The sequence below is a fragment of the Drosophila teissieri genome, chromosome X (genome assembly GCF_016746235.2).
Source record: "Drosophila teissieri strain GT53w chromosome X, Prin_Dtei_1.1, whole genome shotgun sequence".
Taxonomy (NCBI): Eukaryota; Metazoa; Arthropoda; class Insecta; order Diptera; family Drosophilidae; genus Drosophila; species Drosophila teissieri.
In genome coordinates this window covers 2156580-2177347 of record NC_053034.1, presented here as the reverse complement: position 1 = coordinate 2177347, position 20768 = coordinate 2156580, and the positions used below count along the sequence as shown (strand labels likewise).

The 20768-nt window shown below is 42.5% G+C and overlaps 1 protein-coding gene across 1 annotated transcript in view; it reads left to right on the top strand.

Annotated features, from left to right (window-relative positions):
- The window catches only part of LOC122624036 (voltage-dependent T-type calcium channel subunit alpha-1G), an 82047-nt gene that overhangs the window by 15546 nt on the left and 45733 nt on the right, over positions 1-20768 (top strand). Inside the window, exon 3 of the mRNA XM_043803464.1 lies at positions 4785-4814. The gene's annotated coding sequence lies outside the window, so the exon portion shown is untranslated. The remainder of the gene's footprint in view (positions 1-4784; positions 4815-20768) is intronic.

Genomic DNA, 20768 nt, shown 5'->3' with positions numbered 1-20768 from the left:
TTTCAGGAGTCAAAAGGCATCGTTCTTTACAATGCATACTTTTATCTTTTTTCACAAGTCTTTTTCTAGATTTAACATATTCATTGCAAGTTTTGGACACTGAAAATGCGCGAACAATGGATGTCGTTGTGTGTTTATAGTTTCCTTTTTTTTAAATACCGGGTATCCAGATAGTCTCGAAACTCCCCGAGAATGTAGCTCCCAACTTGTTCCTTTCTGTTCATCCGCCTTGCTGGTTTTCCCACAATGCGCTTTGTGTGCACGTGGCGCGCCTTCGAGTGTCCATTGTCCTGCTGGCCGCCCACTTTCTCCGCCGCCCCATTTCCCTCATCGCTTTTCTCTGGGGCCAATTGTCAACTGGCCAAGAACAACAAGAGTTGGCGCGGCGCGTTGGCGAGAAGAATGGGCACGAGAGCAGGAACAACAACAATCAGTTAAGTTATCCTAAATAAACACATTTTCCGAGCACGCAGCGCCAGCAGTTTCCACCTTCCACACCGCCCACACCGCCCACTTCCTCTGCTCCGTTGGAAAAGTGAAAGGAAAATTTGCTTTTGGTCTTTGCACTAAGCAAACTGTTGCGTTGCGTTACGTTACGTTGGCCGAAACCGAGACCGAATAGCCAAGGCTAAGACGTTGTTGTCCAGGTTTCAAATTAAACTCGAAAGAAAAACAAATTAGGCAAGCGACGGACACAAAGCATTCATCTGATGTTTACCCAGTGGGAAGAAAATTTTGGGCGGAGGGGAGTTACTTTCCATGGGTTTTCGGTACTGCTGGTGTCTGCGGGGGAGGTAGGTTCAAATTAAAAGATGTCCCCAGGATGGTAATTGCTGGTCACTCAAGGAGAAAGCGCTCACTCACAAGGACTTGCCTGACTTATGACCTGGCATTTACATGGATTCCCAGACAAATTCCCACTCATTTGATGCCACTTGAAGGGGCTACCACTTCTATTTGCGGCCATCAATCATGGCCAGAGTTTCAACCTTGCACTTGGAACTTGGGACTCCAAGTGAGAAGCCCTTTCACAATCAATCGATCCATCGATCGTTTGGGAGCAATCAAAAGGTCTTTAAAGTGTTGAATGCGGAATATGCGGAATTGTGCGGAATTGTGTGGCAGGTACAAAGTGCCAGCGATTTGATGTCATTTGCATATTTCATAAACACCCGGGCTCATTGCGCTCTTTCAGCCAAGTTATTGCAGTGCGTCGAGTGCAGTTATCTGTGGCATATATAATATATAATATACACCGGCGATACGGTGCGTTTCATGAATGTGTTGATGGAAGTACTTGTTTCACACAATATAATCGTTTAATTTGGCTGATTAAACGGGTATAGCGTACATGTACTATGGATCATATGGCAGATTAAATTATTCGTTGTATAGTTTTGTATTATTATTTACTGTTTTGAAACGCACTTCTCCATTGCACACTGTTGTCCATGTACACGACTGTATATGGGTCATCATAGTGCTTCAAGTTTGGGTGAAACGCTCGCAAAAAACCTGGCGATGTGCAAAGCGTATGCAAATGAACATATCTGAGGGGAGATATGAACGTACATATGAAGTTTATATATAAAACACACTGAACTGAACCCATAAAACAAAAAAACAATATGAATGTGTACACTTGAAACAAAGGTTGTTGTTGAGTGACCACATCAGAAAAAATAAAAAAATGTGTTGAAAAACTTTATCAAGAGATTAAATTCTTTCGTGGCGAGAACTTTAAAAGTCCTGGCATTATCTAACTTTGCTAAAAAGTGGGCGTCATGGGAACTACTCCATCTACTTAATAACTATCAAGTTTCTTATTAGCATAGTTCACATTGTGGCAATCAATTTAGATAATGGAAATAGTGACAAATATGTATTATTACATACCTACCTTTGGGGTCCGTAAAAAGTGATTTTAAATCACCAGAGTTTCCTGTTGCTGTATTTATCTGCATACATATTGTAAGATACATATGCATGTAAGTAAACAGATAAACACACCACCACCACCCCCCGCCCCCCACCGACCCAAACACGCCCATGGCCCTGCCCCCCATTCTGCGTGACCATATGCATTATAGATGCAAAAGGCCCACGGCGGCTGCTTCGTCTGTGGGGCCCACTGTCCCTCTGTCCCACTGTCCCTTTGCCTTCATCAACTGGCAGGGGGATGGGGAGGGGGGATTCTGCGCAGGGGCGGCGGGGCTCTCGCACAGCCCATTTCATTTTTAATAGTTTCAGTCGACGGACGTCGGCGGCGGCATTTCATTTGCCGTTTGTTTACTTTGCGAACTGGGTCTCGTCTCGCCTGTCCCTCCCCCCCCCCCTTTACCCTCACCCGCTTGCTGGACCCTCCACCGCCGTCCTTTCTTATGTTTTCCGCAAATCAAACAGAAAACGCAACCCAAAAAATAAAGACGAAAAAACGCAAAAAAAGAATGTAGGAAATTTCTTTTCGGTTTTAGATTTTTCCCCCATTTTTGTTTTGTTCTTCAACATATATTGTTGATTTATGCGCTGCGGCGCTTACTTTAAAACAGTCACGTTCTTGATGAACTTTACCTTTTTGGAAACCATTTTCTTTGGCCGGTAATAGGCCAAAGCAATTAGACTTGGCACATGGACATCCGTTGCTAAAGCGGAAAAGTTGAGCAGCTGAAGAAAATACATACATATATGTGTGTTTATTAAATTAATGTATAAAATTCATATACAGAAGAAATTTCCATAATACATGTATGCATATGTAAATATTTAATACACAATTCTCCTTATGGAAGTTTTACTGTATGGTTGTGTGCGGTTTTGTTTACAGTTTGCTCAAGGCGTTAACGCAAAAATAAAAGATGGAAAAACCCCTTTAAAGAAAGCTTGCTAAAAAAAAGTGTAAATTGCGCCGCCTGTCCGTAAACAAAGTACGGCGGCGAAAGGTGACAAGTGGCAGAAAATGGGGAAAATAAGAATAAGAAACTTTTAGGAAAAATCATCAGGCAATAGACATCGCATCATCTTTAAAGCGAGTTGATAAGTTCGCGCCGTCATCGTTATGTCAATCGAATGATGTCACACGACTCGATGTGGCATAAAATAAATAAATGACAGGCTCCACACACACACACAAATGCACACAGCAAACAGCAGACACACACACAGATAGGCACACACTTCAGGGAGACAAAAGACTATCCCAAAGACTGCAAACTTAAGATGACACACACATACAATCGGGGAATTGCGAATTAAATTAGGAAAATTGAATATTTTGGCTAATTGCGCCCTCCTCCGCGATTCTCACTGGGGCCACGTAAGCTACTCGGCAAGGTGAAAATAAACTTCAGTTTTCTAGTATTTATATACTACATAGTGCTAGTGTTTATATACCAAATAGTGCTAGTGTTTATATACTAAATAGTGCTAGTATTTATATACTAAATGGTTTTAGTATTTACATACCTTATATTTCTAGTAATTATATACCAAATATTTCTAGTATTTATATACCAAATATTTCTAGTATATATATACTAAAAATTTCTAGAATGCATTTCTTAAATATGTACATACTTAATATTTCTGGTATATTTTCGTTATTACTTCGGTTAAAAGGCATGCACAACTAAAAGAACTCTATAAAGCTAACGCAAATCACTTTCTAGCTATACCTACATTTTTATTTTTATTTTCGATATTATTTTTTAAGGCTTCGACTTTTGTGATAGTAAACTCAACGTACTCAATAATAAATTCAAACTTAAAGCATACACAAAGTATCCTTAAGGACATGGAAGGATTAAAGAGTGACACATTCGTCGCCCGGCTGCATTCTGGCTATCTGCGTGCGAGTGTGTGCGTTAATCCATTCATATTTTATGTCCGTCGTAAGCCATAAAAGCGAAATCCAAAGCCAAAGATGGTGCCATATAGTCCACGTAGCCTTACAGATATAGAACAGACCTCGGCCTTAAGCAAAACATGCATATAGAGCGCATTTATATATAGTCCTGGTAGTAGTAGTCGTAGTCAGAGTCACAGTCACAGTCTCGTGGCTGTAAAACAGGATTTGCATAGCATCCCAGCCAGATTTGCATGCAGAAGGCGATGGCGGCAGTAAGTTTGACATTGTTGCTCATTGCGACCAACGAGCTGCATCTAATGCAAATGCACAAATGCGATTTATGACAAGCGAGAGGCATCAGCTGAGATATATGGCCGTACATATAGTAAGTACTGGGGTTTGGGCTCATAGTTCGCTTGTTTTTGCCCGCACACTCGAACACGCGTAACTCGCGTAACTCGCATATAACTCAGACCAAAAAAGGCTACCACTGTCATGTCATCCATCATTCGGCCTGTCTGTCAGTTGGCCCATTAACGCCCCCGGGGACGGGATCCCTGATCAGAGCAGAGGCCAAGTATAACCTGGGCCATGGTCATGTGATATGGCTTGGTTCAACATTCGGCCCCCTTGACCAGCTTGACTCTCGTGGAAATTCAATGAAAAAATATTTGATTAATTGTCCCGAAACTGGAAATGTTTACCTAGTTCATGGCTTCGTTTACCAATGGCTAACGCACTGAAAGGACTGGATTAACACTTGATAAACATTCGCTCGACTTGAGGGTGAATACGGTGAAATACGGTGATTGGGCTTGTCACAAATATTATGTAACCAACAACAACAACAAAAAATAGATACTTTTTAAAATTGTTTATATTTCAAATCAACTTAATTTGACGGCCAATTTGACATGCTAATTTTGCTTTATCTTTACAGGGTCTACTTCCTTTCTTGAGCTTGACAAATGTGAGTACTATCCTAAAATCAACCTATACTAGAAAGTGAGCTGTGCAAGCTGTACACATAGCTTAGGAGAAGGGCGTTAATTTAAAATACTATTTCTAAATTGCTTCTGTTGCAAGAAAAGAAGCGCGGCGGAGACCGCGGAGATGGGACAAGCTTATGATGGTACGAGTAATCTGTGCCAAAAGCGCAGTGGACAGGTGATCATCGTCTGCAGTTTAAAGCATATTCCCCAAAAAACGTTTCTTTCCTTCCCCTTTGCTCTCCTTTGCTATCTGGCAAAGTATTCGATTTGAATATTTTATTGGTGAAAGTTTCTCTCTCTCGCTCTCGCTGGCTGCCATTGCAACCTTATTTTTTTCGTTTGGGGTTACCTGCTACATCACTTCAGCGCCCCCCAGAGAAACTGTTGCATTATTCATTAGGGCTGTAGTAGGAGTAGTAGGAGTCGAGCTGGGCGAAACAACATGGCCCTGGCCCTGGCCCGACTAACAACTTCCGGGTGATGGCCGGGATGGAAATGGAATAGGGGGATGGAGACGGTGATGGAGCTGGAGGTGGAGGTGGAGATGGTTGGGCAGCGGAAATTGCAAGCATGGCCAAATAATGACTCACACAGACAATTCTGGGCGGGATGAGGCTCCACGGAGTGAGGCGGCCAAATCAGCGCACTTGTCAAACATCTTGATGGACACTTGAAAGGCGACGACGAGGAATGGGGGAAAAGTGGAAAAGCGGATCGGGAATACATAAGGAAGCCGGAATGTCGGGGTAAGCAAAGAAGAAAGCAACGTTTAAATTGCTTTTAAAAATACACTTTCCCTCGCTATTTTCTTACGATTTTCTTTGTTAAGTTCCTAAAAATAGTTTCTCACGGAGATACTCATGTGTGAGTCATAAATGTGCCAGCGGTGTGAAATATGTTTAGGGGCGCGAAACCCCCCCCCACCCTTGCTGGCAAAAAAACAAAAAAAACAACATATTCATAATGGTTGAGGAGGCATATCAAGCATACGCCATGTGTGCCGTTTTGCGGGGGCGGCGAACAGCAGTCAGCCGATTTGGCGCCGTCTGCTGTCAACGCAGTCAAGTTCCATTTCCTCCACCACTCTTCCATTTTCAAGTGCTGCTCATCGCCTCGGTGGCGCACACATGCCACACCATCTACCATACACTATCTACCATAGACCACCTACCATAGACCATAGACCATAGACCATATCAATTCCTGGCCATATCTGGCGATATATATCGCCGGCTATGCATACAAATGATTTATTTATTTATTTGCTTATTGCCAAATGCCAAAATGACGCAGCTGCCACGATATCGTACTCCTATCAGACCACCCCCTTCTCCACCCACATGGATTTATTTTCCAATTGGGCGAAATGCAGTACAGAAAAAAAAGAAAATAGAAAGGACATATATAAAAAAAAACAATGTAAAAGCGGATGCCAAAGCAACAGCAGTTTTCCCGCCAAACAACTTGATTGAACTGCGAATAGAACACATGTTTGATAGGTTTTTAGGTTTTTAGATTTTTTTTTGTTTTTTTGTTTTACTGGAACTATATGTACGCCAATCAGGAACACATGCAAGTTGATCACTTTCGATTCGGTTGAGCTGGTTAGCATTGCACGCCGCTTTATTGAAATTTAAATAAATATTTGAATAAATACGTCACCAGTCACTTAAAATCTTAGCAAATTAATCCCATTTGCAGTCGCTTCTAATTGAGGGCGCATATCCTGAACCACATCGATTTATTGCATTTACCCGAACATATATCATTCGCACAATTGGATGGATCCGCATTGATAACCCCCCCTCCACCCCCTGCTAATATCCCCAGACAATTACGGAATCTCTATTTGACAGACTGAAGAATGAACTCGCCGCCATTGCTTGGCTTCAAGTTCTGAGTTTTTGGGAAATTGCCTCATTTCCCAGTGTTTGCCGGGAAAGTTTCCCAGCCATTTTACCACCCCGCCCCGCCCTGCCCCTCCCCCCTTGGCGTTTGTCATTAATTACGAGCAGAAGTAGAAGTAGAAGCTGAAGCAGAAGCTGAAGCAAAAGCTCGCCGGCTTCGTTAGATCATTAGTCCACTTGCTAATGGCCCACAAAACAAAGGAAATTTTCCTTCTTTTCTCCCCGTCGATAGCTGCCCTTTCCCTTTCACTTTCCCTCTCCCATCCCCCCGTCTGCTGTGCACTTAATTATGAAATTATGTCTTTTGTCATTTACTTGTTGTTCGCCCGCAAAATGCGTTTTACCAGATTTCCACCAACAAATTTATTATCGTTGCTATTTTTACACGCGGTATTTTTGGGGAACGAGAACGTTTCGGATATACCGGCATTTTATTATCCTATAAAGCTAAATTTGTTGTGTTACTGCAGTTTGTGGAAATCCATGTCATTACTTAACCAAGTATTTTCACACGTACAAGATTTTCACAGGGTATCTTATAGTCTCCACATTTCTCCTTCAAGCAAATCACTTGCCATGGAAAATGGAGGCACATGTTGCTGGCGGAAAATGTTTGAGGTGGTGTTTTTTGTGGGGGGACTGGGGATTTCTCGGTGGCCGTAGACAAAGTCCTCTGACTTTGGGCGCAACAGCTGGTAACTGTAATTTGGCAACGCCAACTGCCACGCCCACACACACCCCCGCCTCTAATTGCGCCTTTCGGTTTCCCATTTTGCATTTCTGCGCGTTGAGCTCTCCATCTCTACATCTTCAACTGGCAAATGAAATTTACATTTTTGACTTCATTTAACTTGGCAACTGCGGCAGAGTGCTGCTACTGTCGCTACTCTTGCTACTGTTGCTACTGTTGCTACTGCTGCACGTGGATGCCTTCGCCTTTGTGTGTGAGTGTGTGGCACGCTGACATATGCCAATTGACTTGCCACTTGGTAATTTAATATGTGTGCTCTCCGCTTTCTCGGCTTTTTAGTGTTGGCCATACCCGCCCATCCCATCCCCAGCCCATACCACATCGTTAATTTTCATCCCAATGTTATGGCCTCAAGCTGCCAAGGACAACGAAGCCATTGTTCATTCATTCCTGTCACAAAACTGAACGTCAGATTGGTCAATGGAGCAGCGGGCTGGGTGGTTAAATCAAAGTGAACATTTCACTTGGCCGAAAGTCCGGAGTCCAAAGAACGCGGAGGAGGCCATTGTCCGATGGCCTTATGCAACTTTAATTGAATTGAATTGCACGCTAAGCCGGAGGGCCAGGACATGGACATGGGCAAGGACATGGTCGATGCACTGCGCCAAATTGGGCGACAAAGTGTGATAGTGATCATAGTTCATATTTTGGCTGTCTTAACATGCTTATTTATGTTCATAAGATGCCGAGTGCACTATCGTTTAAGTTAGTTTTCCTCTTTCAATAAATTTCAATAAATCAGCACTTAATTTGTACAGTGCTTTTGGTGGCCATATTCTGCCAGTCCAATTGGCTTATCAATAAATTACATTCTGTCCAAGTTAAGATTTCATTTAAGAGCCCACTTCACACTTTTTGAAGGCACGACTTAGGATTTTCGCCAAGTGTCGACTAAGGACAAGTTCGATTTGTTGACAGGCCGAGGCGAAGAAATTTTCATTAGATTTATTGATTGCCCAAGCAGATGGAGTGTGGCTAAAATGGTAAATTGCCTCAAGTGGCAGGAAGATTGCTCGAAAATTAAATTGCCCTGATGTTTTGTTGGGATTTTGAGGTTTTCCGTTCAATGTTTTTCAGCGCAATTGTTTTTCAGCGGTTTTCGCCCCATTTCGGTTGGCTGTAATTAGCATCCAAATAATGTCATTATAATGCTGATCCATTAAATATGCATTGCCGGCCATTTTGCTGCATTGGCCAGTGAGTGGCACATTAGATGCCAATTAAATTCTGATTTATTGCCAAAACAGGCAGAAGTGTGAAAGGCAAAACAGTTTGTTCCACAGTTTTGTCAACAGTTGTGTGGCCAATGCGGCCAATGCGGCGTATGCGTGATATCCACTCGGCTAATTATCGATTTTATTCCATTGACCTGATAAAACCAAGCAAATAACATAGTGCATTGCTAGTTTGCTGCCTTTTCACTTCCCGTCAACTGCATACCGTTCACAAATTGGTCAGAAAGGAGGAAATTTAAAGCACTTGTATTCAATTGAAATTCGAATTGATCTAAATACCGCATATACATGATACAAAGGCAGTTGGTTTGATGGCACAATGATTATTTGAGTGAGTTGCTTGGTTAACCAAGCAATAATACATTTTAAATGACAATAAAAAGGTAGACAATTGCGGTTTGAATAAATCGATAGAAGTCATAATAAAATATTCCATTTCATGTATTAATAATGCTCAAGCCAATTTATGAGTCAACTCTAGACCATTTTCTTTAAATAAAATCAACAATTAAAACAACAATAAAAATGTTTTTAAATGCCTAAATTGTAAGACCGAATATAAAAACGGAAATTTGATATTGCTTTTCAAATTCACCAGATATTAACTACTTTTCACGCATGTATGTATGTGTATATCAATAACACGGAAACATTTCCCTCTGCGATTCAGCTTCTTTATGCATATAAAATCCGATTTAGGCAGTCTGTTTTTTTGGCAGAGGAGGTGGCTTTAATAAAACATTTCATTTTCGGTTTTTCCATCACCGTTCTCGACCAGTTTTCCAATTGGGATGACGACCTGTGATGATGATGGAGCCCCTGCTTAAGTTGTTTTCTGTGTGCTTGGCCTGTTTTTGGTTTCCCTTGTGTTGTATTATTTCGTTTTGTTTTCTATTGCATTTGTTTGTTGTTTTTGTGTTTTTATTATTGTTTTTGTTTAAGGCCAGGGCCACGAGTATCTGGCTGTTGTCGCCATTGTTTCTCCGGGCCAAACAATGCCTACTAGTCAAAGATCCAAGATCCCAGTCGCCCGAGGCATTAATTACAACTACGAACACTGGCCCATCCGTACAATTGGCCATTGTCTCGCAGGATTCAGGTGCACATACAGCTACAGATACGTAATACAGCTGCAGATACACACACAGATGCAGATACGGATACAGATTTAGGTGCCGTGGTAGTGGTGCAGGTGCAAGTGCAGGGCCAGGACTCCAAGGAGCCGGGCCAGAAGGAGGTGTCCATTGTTGGGCTAAAAACAATTGCAACTGCGCCGTGTGCCTGCCAAACTGCCGGAAGTTAGCTATTACACAGCGAGAAAAGAGGTGTCTAAATTAATACTAAACTCTCAAACTAAACCCACTTAGGAAGTAAATGATACTTGATCTTTTAAAACAAGCGATTGAATATCAAGTTATGGTTAAGGAATGCACTTAAAATAATTTAACTTTCCCCATATTACAATTCAGAATAGTGTGAACTTGATACTTCGCTTTGTGCAGCGTTGGCTGGTTCGTCCGTTTGTCCGTGTCGTCTTTGGTTTGTTAGCCATCATTGTTTGGGCCAAACGGCTCCTCCATGCACCATCCTCCCTCCTCCATCCACGACTCGTGTCATATCGTGTCTCTTGGCCAGCATTGTTGGCATTTGTGCTGCGGGGCTCAGGTAAATTGATAAATGCACCTGACTAACTGAATTCCCCTCCTGCCACTTCACCCAAATCCCGGATCCTTTGCGATGGACTCTTTGTGCCCGGGGCCATTTGTGCCATTGATTTGATTGCTGGCTGCGATCATCTAACTGATGCGATGTGGGACAATTAATTTCGTAACTGATACGGCTCGCGGGGTTTTCCAGTTGGCTGGCAAGCCAAAGTGTGGTAAAATTCGAAATCGAGGCTCAGTACTCTCAGTACTCGTGTTAACAAAAGGGAAACAGGGGAATATACAATACAATTTGAATAATAGCAAACTGCATTGGATTCGTGCAATTTCCAGCTAGACAACCTTGGCTTAGTCGGGCTTTTAGTTCGTGGATACGGAATGAATCCTTGAAGGCAACATTTTTCGGGCCACGTGTGGATGACAGGCTTTGGCCTTGGGCATTCGATTGCAGATTGCTTCGGCTTGTGGAACGGAACCGACGACCCCCTGGTTGCATCAACAGATGGCAAGCCGGCATTACCACAAGCGTTGCCTATTTTACAGTGCACCGCGACACGGCCAATTGCCCTGATGGGGGATAGGAAAGTGGGTGGCATGGCCAGGTGTGGAAAGTGTGGGCGGTTGGGCGGTTGGACAGAGTGGCAAGCTCTTGATGTTGTCAGTTGGTTTAGAAATGCTGCATAAAAGGACAAAGGCGCCGCGGAGCCCGAGGAAGCGGGCCGGAATAACAACAGCTGCGATCCCGCCCCCTCGACGCCCTTCGTTCGCCCAACCACCTCCCACCAGCACCACCCACTACCACCCAGCGGGAAAAAAAGGGTTCTCCACAAAGCGATGTCAGCTGCTCAAATGCAACTGGCACGCGTGCACTTGGGGGAAAAAAACGCCATTTCAAATGTGTCACTCCTTAAAGTGCCAATTAAATTTGCCTGGATTATTCGCTATAAATATACCTGCGCGCTGAGAAATAAGTAGCTTACACAAATTTAAATACGAACGAATTTTCCTTAATAAGAGAGTAAATCCGTTGCCTGAATGGCAGTTTTTCTTTTTTGTATTTAAGGCATTTGTGTTTTTCGCTCTCTGCACAGACAGCCAACTTTTGCCTTTGAAGCACTTTTAGCCTCCTTTGTGCTGCACATGCTCTTTGTTTCTGCCAGTGAGCACCTGAAACCACCCACCACCCATCACCCACTTCTCAAAATGTAAGGTCGTTGGAGTCGCTGGCTGCGTTTTTTGGGAGCACACTGTGCACTTGCCGCTTTTAATGAAGGCATTTAGCAATGCAATGCCAAAAAAAAAAAAATGTAAAACGCTGAATTGTGAGCGGCGATGGATAATTGCTGGCGATTCGCAGTTGCACTTGACCTTTGACTTGCACAGGGGAAATGATGAAGAGGCGAGGAGGAGCTGCAGCTTCGATGGCGATTCTCAAGTTTCCAGTCGGCGACCTTCAGGTTTGAAAGGATTTCATTAACTTTAAATACTCCCAAAGAAATACTTTAAAAAGAGATAATTCCTGCGGCTTCAAAAGAAGACAATTAATGGAAAGATAAATACGTAAAGTGGTAAACAATAAAAATGAGAAGAATGCTAACTTTTGGCAAAGTGCCAGTAAATCTCATAAGCTGCAAAAACGCTTGGCCCATTAATGCTCCAAAGTTGGGGCACTTTAAAAGCTCTGTATTTTAAGTGGATACATTTGCATCCCATACAGCTACATATATATAAATATATCGAGTAAATATGTATATATACATTTCTGGCGAAAAAGTGTGACAACAACACGAAACGGACACCTAAATGAAAACTAAAGTCTAAATTGTAGAGCAGCAGCTGAAACCGGAGCTCAAGTGGCCGGCGGCCATGCGTGGAAAAGCCCGTGAAAAGCGGGCGGGAAATGTGGGGAAAACTCGGGAAAAGTCCGTGGAAAAACGCGGACGGCAGTGTCGCACTTGGAACATTTTTTTGTTTTTTTTTTGGTTTCACTTTTCATACTTTTTTTTCACCTTTTTTTTTCTCTCGCATGACAGATGGCAAATGACCCGCGGCCCAAGCTGTCCATAGTGGTGACCCCGCATTTTGGGTTCCCATTTCCATGTCCCATTTCGTTCCCGATTTTCCCGAGAATACTCACGACTGGAGTGACGTGCGCTAATTGATTTCAAGATACTCGGAGGGTTGCCAAAAAAAATAAAATAAAATAAAAGGCGACGACAACTGTCCGAGAAAACAGCTTAATTATATTTCAAGTTCGAGTTTCGAGTTTTGAGTTTTTTTTTTGTTGCCAATTGTGATTGCTAAAGGCAGAGCGAAGAAGTTGCACTTCTTTCGGCCAGGTTAATTAATTTTTCCTTTTCCCGAGCAAAGGGAGCACGGACAGGTGGCAAAGTTTTCATTCAATCAAGTGTGCCAAGTGCGTTGCCGCCGCCGCCGCCGCCGTCGCCGCCAAAAAGAAGAACTTTGAACTTGAAGTTTTTTGGCAGCACCTTCAGCTGGTTCCTCATCTTTATCCGCCTCCAATGCCAGCATTTTAATTAGCCTAATTAATTTTTGGCACAAAAACCAAGAAAACCCCAGACGAGAGCCAAAACTTTTCACGGCATTTCCTTTTGCCTTTTATTTTATTGGTGGGCGGGTGCCTCGGAAGGGAAAAGTTGGAAACGAAGGGAAATGCAGTGGCAAAAGTTTCGAGAATCTTGCCAAGAAAACGATGTGACGGTGCGTAGTTTCATAAATTCTTTCCAGCAAGCAAGTGCATAACAACAGGTTGAGTTATACATACATACATAGGAGTAGGTGTGCAAGAGTTTAGGGGATTATATATATTTAATATGACTCAAATTACTGGATATTTTTATGAAGTATCGCTTTAGAACCCATAATGTTGCCTATCTAGAACCTTACTTGAATTTATCATTTATCAAGCAGTTAGTGGTGAAATTCTCCGCTCCAATTTCCAGTAAATCGTAATTAGTTGAGGGAAAAGCGATTGACGGAAGCGGAAACAAACCGATAATGCTCGTATAACCGCCGCATTTCCCCTGTTTTAATGCCAATAAAGGCGGCACAGGCAGCCGTCCCTTTTGTCCGCTTTCGGTTGAGTTAATAAACATAAGTTTGCAGCAGAACGAAATAGGACAGCTTGCCAATGGGCCAGGACCAGATGCTCCTGAATCCGCCGGAAGTATGCAGGCGGGCTGACAAACCCGTTTAGGAAGTTGAATGGCCTGCGAGCTGCGGACTGCGAGCACAGAGAGCAGGACACAGAATAGCAGGAAGGAAGGCGGAAGTGTGTAATTTAAGCTGCGGGCGGGAGGACGCAGGACGCAGGACGAAGAACGAAGGATGCAGGACATGGTATGGAGCCGCAGGACGGAGGAAATCAGGAAGCTGGCTAAACCAAAAATGCAACGACCATCAGATGGCCAACAATAGATAGGGGGTATTCCAAAATGAGGTGAGTCGACTAGGAGTAGCCATTTATTTGTAAACACCAGTTGAAAGGAAAAATCTAGAGCACTTATTTAAAGAACTACACAAAAATGAGCAAAAATTAATCAGAAACAAATGATATAGTCAAAACACAACAAAACCAAGCATCCAGCTCGTTTTAATTATCGTGAAGCGACTGTTTAAATTTGCCCTGTTACTGCGAAAATATTAATTAATTGCAAATAAATATCCACATATGGATATATGTATATTAAAGTTTGGCCAGTGTCAATATAAATGTTTTCATAGAGCAAATTCGATTGTACTGAAAGTGATATTGCTAATGAAGTTACAACTTTGTAGCCCCGTTTACGATGAGGTAAGTGCTGTGTTTGCTGGCTGGCCCACAGAGGCCAGTAGTTTCCAGTGCCAAGTATGCAGAACGACCAAATGCACTTAGTCGATATGGCTGCTCTTAGCCAAAAGTTGTTGCTGTTTTGCCGGAGTTGCACATAAATCGTGGCAACTTGTGCGCTCAAAGAGCCGAAAAATGACATCCAATGGCGGCATTGGCATCCGAGGAGCTCCCCATCCCCATCCCCATCCCCATCCTAGAAGGAGCATGGAAGGGGGAGCATCCAGGACGAAGGACTAAACAAAACATTTAACGGTGTGAGAAGAGAGGGCAACAAATGGCAGCTTTGGCATCAACTCAAGTGGCCATAATGGCATAGACGATGTACAGGAAGCCACTGATGTTGTTGCCTCTGTTGTTTCTGTTGTTGCTGGAAAGGGGAATGTGGGGAAGTGTCACCGGAAACAGGAAGTGCGGCAGATAGCAGAGCAAAAGTTGGCTATGTCCCAGTTTTAGTACAACGACACCACTACCACCACCACCACAGCCACCACCCAGGCATTATCCTCATCATTGCGATGGCGATCATCATCATCATCATCATCAAAGTGGGTCTGGTCTCGAAAATTGAAATGTATAACTCAACTTATGGCGAAACGTCATCATCGCCATCGGGTTTTTGCGCCTTAATTATGCGCTCATTAGACGACTGCCTTTGTGGCACATGGTTTTCCGTTCAGTTTTCCCCCCCTCACAGTTCAATTGAATGCTTTTCATTTCATTTCATTACGTTTGATTTCATTTCATTGCGCATTGCATAGCATAGCATTGCATTGCATTTGATTTCAATTCGTTTTCATTCCATTTCGTTTGGCTGCACTGCGAACTGACAAATTTCTTAATTGCAAGGCAGCTTTTTGGAATGGAATGCCTTTTCATCTACACGGGGGTTCTGGCCTCCGAAAAATGCAAACAGAAAGATTGAAAGCAAAGCAGCAAGAAGCGAACGAGAATTAACGTGCAAAAATGGGCCAAAACCCAAAAAAGAATTAAGAAAAACTAATAAAAGAAAAACACAAGAGAACCATTTTGCCAAGCGCTCAGGCTATAAGATACCGAGTTGCTCATTGGATTACATTTTGTACATTTATACCAGATAATGACGAGATCTTAATGTAATTTAAAAATTCGGAATATTGAATACCAAGAGCTTCATTTTAGAGATTCTCCAACTATTTATCGATCATCACACTTGACTTGCAACCAATATACCACATTAATGGATATCAAAAGCAGAAGGGGCAGAAATCAGGCCAGTCAAGCGTGGGATCTGTTCAAAAACTGGCCAAATGCGGCAAATGGTGGTGGGTAGTGGGTAGTGGGTGGTATCTCGGCCTAATGGCCGCTGGCAAATGCAAAAAGGCTGTTGCCTGTTTGTTGCTGCTGCTGTTGCAACTTGGTTCTGTGGGCAACCTTGAAGTGGCACAGTTGAATGCAAGAAAAAAAATTGAATTTAATTCAAATTGAGCTTGCCACACACACACACACTAACACACAGGCAAACAGTCGCACACACCGAACAAAAGAAATGAGAACTGCTCTAAAAAGAGCTCAACAATGTCTTGGCATAGTAAACCCCTCCAACCGAAGCCCCAGCCCACAACCTACAACCTACAACCTAAAGCATCCTGCATCCCCTAACCATGCACCGTACATCTAGTCGTCTCTTTTTGTGGCATGTGCTTAAATAGACAAGTTTATTGCCAGTTTTGGGGCCTGTGGGGCAAACAATGACGAGGCCAAAAGGGTAGACAAGTGCTAGGCCATGTTGTTCTTATATTCTAACATTCCTCTCACACTGGCAAAGGTCAAAAGTGTGTTTCTGTATTTCGTATTCTGTATTCTGTATGCTGTATGCTGTATGCTGTATTCCGTGTTTTCTGCTTTTCGGTTTAGCACCAGGTCAAAATGCTGGGACAGTTGTCATGTGGCTGGCGAATAGGTCTCAAGGTGAACAACTTGAGTCCCAGTCCCACTTGCAGTTCCCTTCTCAGTTTCATATTTCAGTTCAGTTTCAAATCACAGTTCCATAGCTCACAGTTCCATGAATCCGTTTCTGTTGCTGAGTCTGGCTTAGGGTTTTCTTTCTTTCTTTCTTTTTTTCTTTTTTTTGTCATGTGTCGGAAAATTGGACAAGATCCCGGGTCTCCTCATCGTATCTTTCGGCTGCAGTCTCAGCACATTCGGTTTCGAATGGGTCCAGTGTTTGCTTGTGGTTATTCATAGAGCCAACATAGAGCCGTACGGCTGCTTTCACTGAGCTGTGGGCCTAATTGTCATACCACGTTTTTATGACGGCCACGGAAACTGGGTTAAAACAACCGAAACACTCTTAACTGTGGACGCTAAGCCAAGGGTCAAGATGGCCAAATTTGGCAGGGTTTCTCTTTTTTTTTTAATTGGGTGTTATAGTTCAGGGTTTTTTTACACTGCGAACTTTTGCAGTTGGGAACAAGTGTAGCGACTATAAAAAATCTAGTGCTATTAACAAGTTTGGGAATTTAGGAATTAGGAATTTTGCAGTCCTAAGTCTGAAATCTTTATATTTTTATATACGAGTATGTGCAAACATTAAAATTTCCGATAAAACTTAATGCAAACTTCATGATGCAACCAGCCACAATTTTGCGTTCGCCTTCTGCGCCCACTTAGTTATTCATTCGACTCAATTTGCGAATTTAACTGCCGCATTTCTCGCCGCCTTTTCATTTGCCAAACATTTCTTTTTACGAGCGGCGCAAAAGTTTCGCCATGCCATTCTCAACTCCCCGAAGACGGGACAATTAGGCAAGTTCTTGAACAACCACCACTCCACTTTTTACTTTTCACTTTTTTCCCAGCCTAATCAACAGAGCAGCCTAAAGGGGAACGTGAATAAAGGCATAACAACAAGACGGCAAGTAAATTATTTGGCCAATTTCAAAAGTCCGTGCTGACCTGATGATGGCCAATTAAAAACCAGAAATTGCGTCAACTGACAGGGCGGACAATGGCGAAAATAGGGCGATGGGCGGGCCAAGTTTAATTGAAAATGATCAAGAACAGACTTTTGGGTCATAAAGGCGGGAATACATTCTTCTCTGTGGTCAAGGGTTTGGGGGCAAGGGTCAGCCACCCCGGATGACAAGTGTCGTCGCACAGATCGCACCATTAACTGCCCTAGGACAGATACAGATACAGATGATTTCCTTAACAAACTTCACGGCGCACTAGAGATACGAGTACTCCATTTTAAAGACATTATGGCCCACTGCTATGCGGCATAAAAACACTGCGCGAGAGTGTGCCAACTGCAATTTGTTCATTAAATCTTAGAAGAACCGCAGAAATTAATAGTCAGATATATTAACAATTATGTATATTGTAATCCAGAGCTTACTTATTTTACATAGTTAAAAATCAAATTATCAAATTATAAGAAAACCATTTACGCATATTTTTTCCGCTGTGTACCAGCGTGTTTACCTTGAGTGCAAGCCGACACGTTTTCAGTGTTTGATAAAATGAAATTTTATGGCATGGAGCACCGGCCATCGGGCACAGGACTCGGGACACAGGACACTCCACTCCACTCCACGGAGATAAAAAGCGAGAGCGCGAGTAAGGACAAGGACAAGAATGAGGATGAGGATGAAGATGAGGATGAAGATGAGGATGAAGAGGTGGATGTGGATGGAGACAGGACCACGACTGACCGAAAATTGAAACAGAGCGGCTATGAATTTCCAGCCAAGACAATGGCCACAACGTGCCCGGCCTTCCTGCCTTCCTCCTTCGCGTCCTTCGCATCCTGTTCGTCCTTTTTGGTCCGGAGCCGAACAGTTTGGGGCTAGTTTCATTCCCCAGACGAGACAAACAAACAAACGAAACCAAACCAAACCAACTGGAGACTGGAGAGTCGGGCGAATGTTCAAGATAATTGAATGAAAATTCATTCGTGTGCTTTTCGATTTGGGAGTACGAATACACGCATACGAATACCAAGAAAACTTTTGCCCAGCCTCTGGCTTTTTGTCAACAACCGAAAATTCGTTTTTCTTCTTTTCACTTTTTGTTTTCTTTTTTATTTTTTTTGGTTTTTTTTTTTGTTTTGTGTTAGGCAAGTGAGGGATATTTTGTGTATTTCACATGTTTTTGTGTGGGGTGCGGGCAAAAGTATTTACATGTCGTTGTCATTTCCGAAATTTTTCCTTCCTTTGCTGGTGTGGGAAATTTCAGACTTAAATCGAATTAGAGCTTTGTTGTCCCTTGTTGTCTTATTTGTTTAATTTGTGAAAAGTCTGCCTTCTGCCCTTCGTCTTGCTCCACCCCAAAAAAATAAGGAAAAATAGCTTGTGGCATCACTTCGGCTCAACAAGTTGAACCCGAAAAGAATTTGCATAAAAATTCATGGGGTTTTTGGTGCTCGTTTGGCCCAGATATTTATATCTCTATCAGTTTTCCCACATTTATGTATTCCCACCTAGTCGGCGATTAGTTTTGGTATTCCCCAGAAGCATTAAATCAGCATAATTCTGTGATTTTGCTGAAGGCAAAAGGATTGCTTCTTTGTTTTCACCTTTTTGTTTCCGCAGGAATTCTCAATGTCAGCTAGAGCGCAGCAAAAGTAATTTACAATATCGATGCGACATGGCCACAACCTTGGATGGCTTCCATTTCCTTGGCATTTTCCTCGTGAATTTTCCTGATTTCCTCCACCCTGCTTTTTCACCTTTTCCACCATTTCCACCTCTTCCGCCTGTTCCATTCTGTATTATTTAACAGATGCTGCCAATGAGGCGGAGATGAAGGCGCCATCGCCGTTCTCATTACTTAAAAGCGAGATGCCAAAAAAACGTTGACTGAACGCTGGCCCGGCCCACGCGGCGTATGCGCAATAATTCGGAACTGAAATTTTGCAACTGCTTGCTGGTGGTTAAGGAAATGCGGTTAACAGTTAAAAGTTTAAAGTCAATAAAAGCAAACAAGAAGAACATTTAATTCGATTCGGGGTCGAATATCCAATGGAGTCGTCGCAACGCAAAATGATCAAATTAAGTCATCGGCAATCGTTGAGCGAATTCAATTGGTGCAATTCCATTAAAAGCGTTTCGATATTGATTGTTCGTTCAATTCGCCAGGGAGGCCATTGAATATAATGCATAACGATACTGATGAGCTTACGATTTTAAATACATTTTTGTGATTAAAATGAAAAATACTCTAGCCAAGGCCTGGCGATAATTACGAGCGTAAAACAAATGAAGAGTGTATTTTATGGCACATTTACGAGAGCTAACGATGGCTGAAATATGAGTGTCTATTAAAAATATATTGCAAATGTTTAATAGATTTGCAAATGGGTAATAATCATAATTACGAAGTGCATGACTACTAAAGAAGAATAATTTGGCAACTGATACGACTATTTAAATTTAAAATCTGGAATATCTCTTTGATATTTATTACAAAACCAGTGGCCAATCGACTGCTATCGATAGCCTGGCCAACTGAGCGATTGACGCGGCTATAAATCGATTTTATCGATTACGACTTCCATTACCAAATTGAATCGCTCAACCCACGGCCCCCAATCGAAGCTCAAGACGTGCATTTCACATGCTCGCATGCTGAATATTTATCGAATAATGAATAAGGCCCACGCATACCCACACAGATTCCATTAACCGTATTACGTAAAAGTTGCAAATAAAAAAGTACAGAATTTATCGAACTGCCAAAAAGGGAAAAGCATATACTACTACGTACATATACGCGTATATGGAGGATGTTGAAGGGATTCTGTGGATGCTCTGCACGGAAATTTACGGTTGTGCTCAACTGACTGCGCCAGGTGGATTCCGGAATTCGGGATACCGCCGAACGCTGGATTCCCGTACGCTGAATTTTCCGACCGGCTTAGTGGCCGCCATTCATGGGCCAATAAAAAGTGACGCATAAAAATATGAATTTTATGTCTGCGTATTTAAAACGACAATAAGTAGCGTGTGGCCGTGAATGAAAAGTATGAAAGTAAAGGAAAGTAAAAGAAAGTAAAGCTCAAGTCCCCAGCCAGGGCAATCAAAACAAAATAAAAAAGGAAATGAAAAGCGTGAGCAACAAATGCGCTCAATGAAGCTGAAAAGCAAGAAAAGCGGTGGAAATCGGTGGGCCCACTTGGATTGGAAAATCAAATGAAAGCAAAAAAACAAAACAAAAAAACGAAGTTCAAGCAGGTATTCATATATATATGCAACTGTCTGTTTTTCTGGCAGCTGCTGAACATGAAAATGAGTTTTCTCCTTCAACTGCCTTTTTTATGCCAGTCAAGCCAAATAAAAATAATAATAAAATCGGCGCAATAAGCAAGCAATGAAGGCGGCAAAAGCGGCAAAAGCGGCAAAAGCGGCGAAAGCGAGACCGAGCATCGATTTATACACAGATGAGCAATCATAAATATTAATGTTAAATACAGCAGGACTCGAGAGATTGGAACTGGTATTCCCGGGTAAATCGCAAGAGATCCGAAGATAGCCACATCCCCAC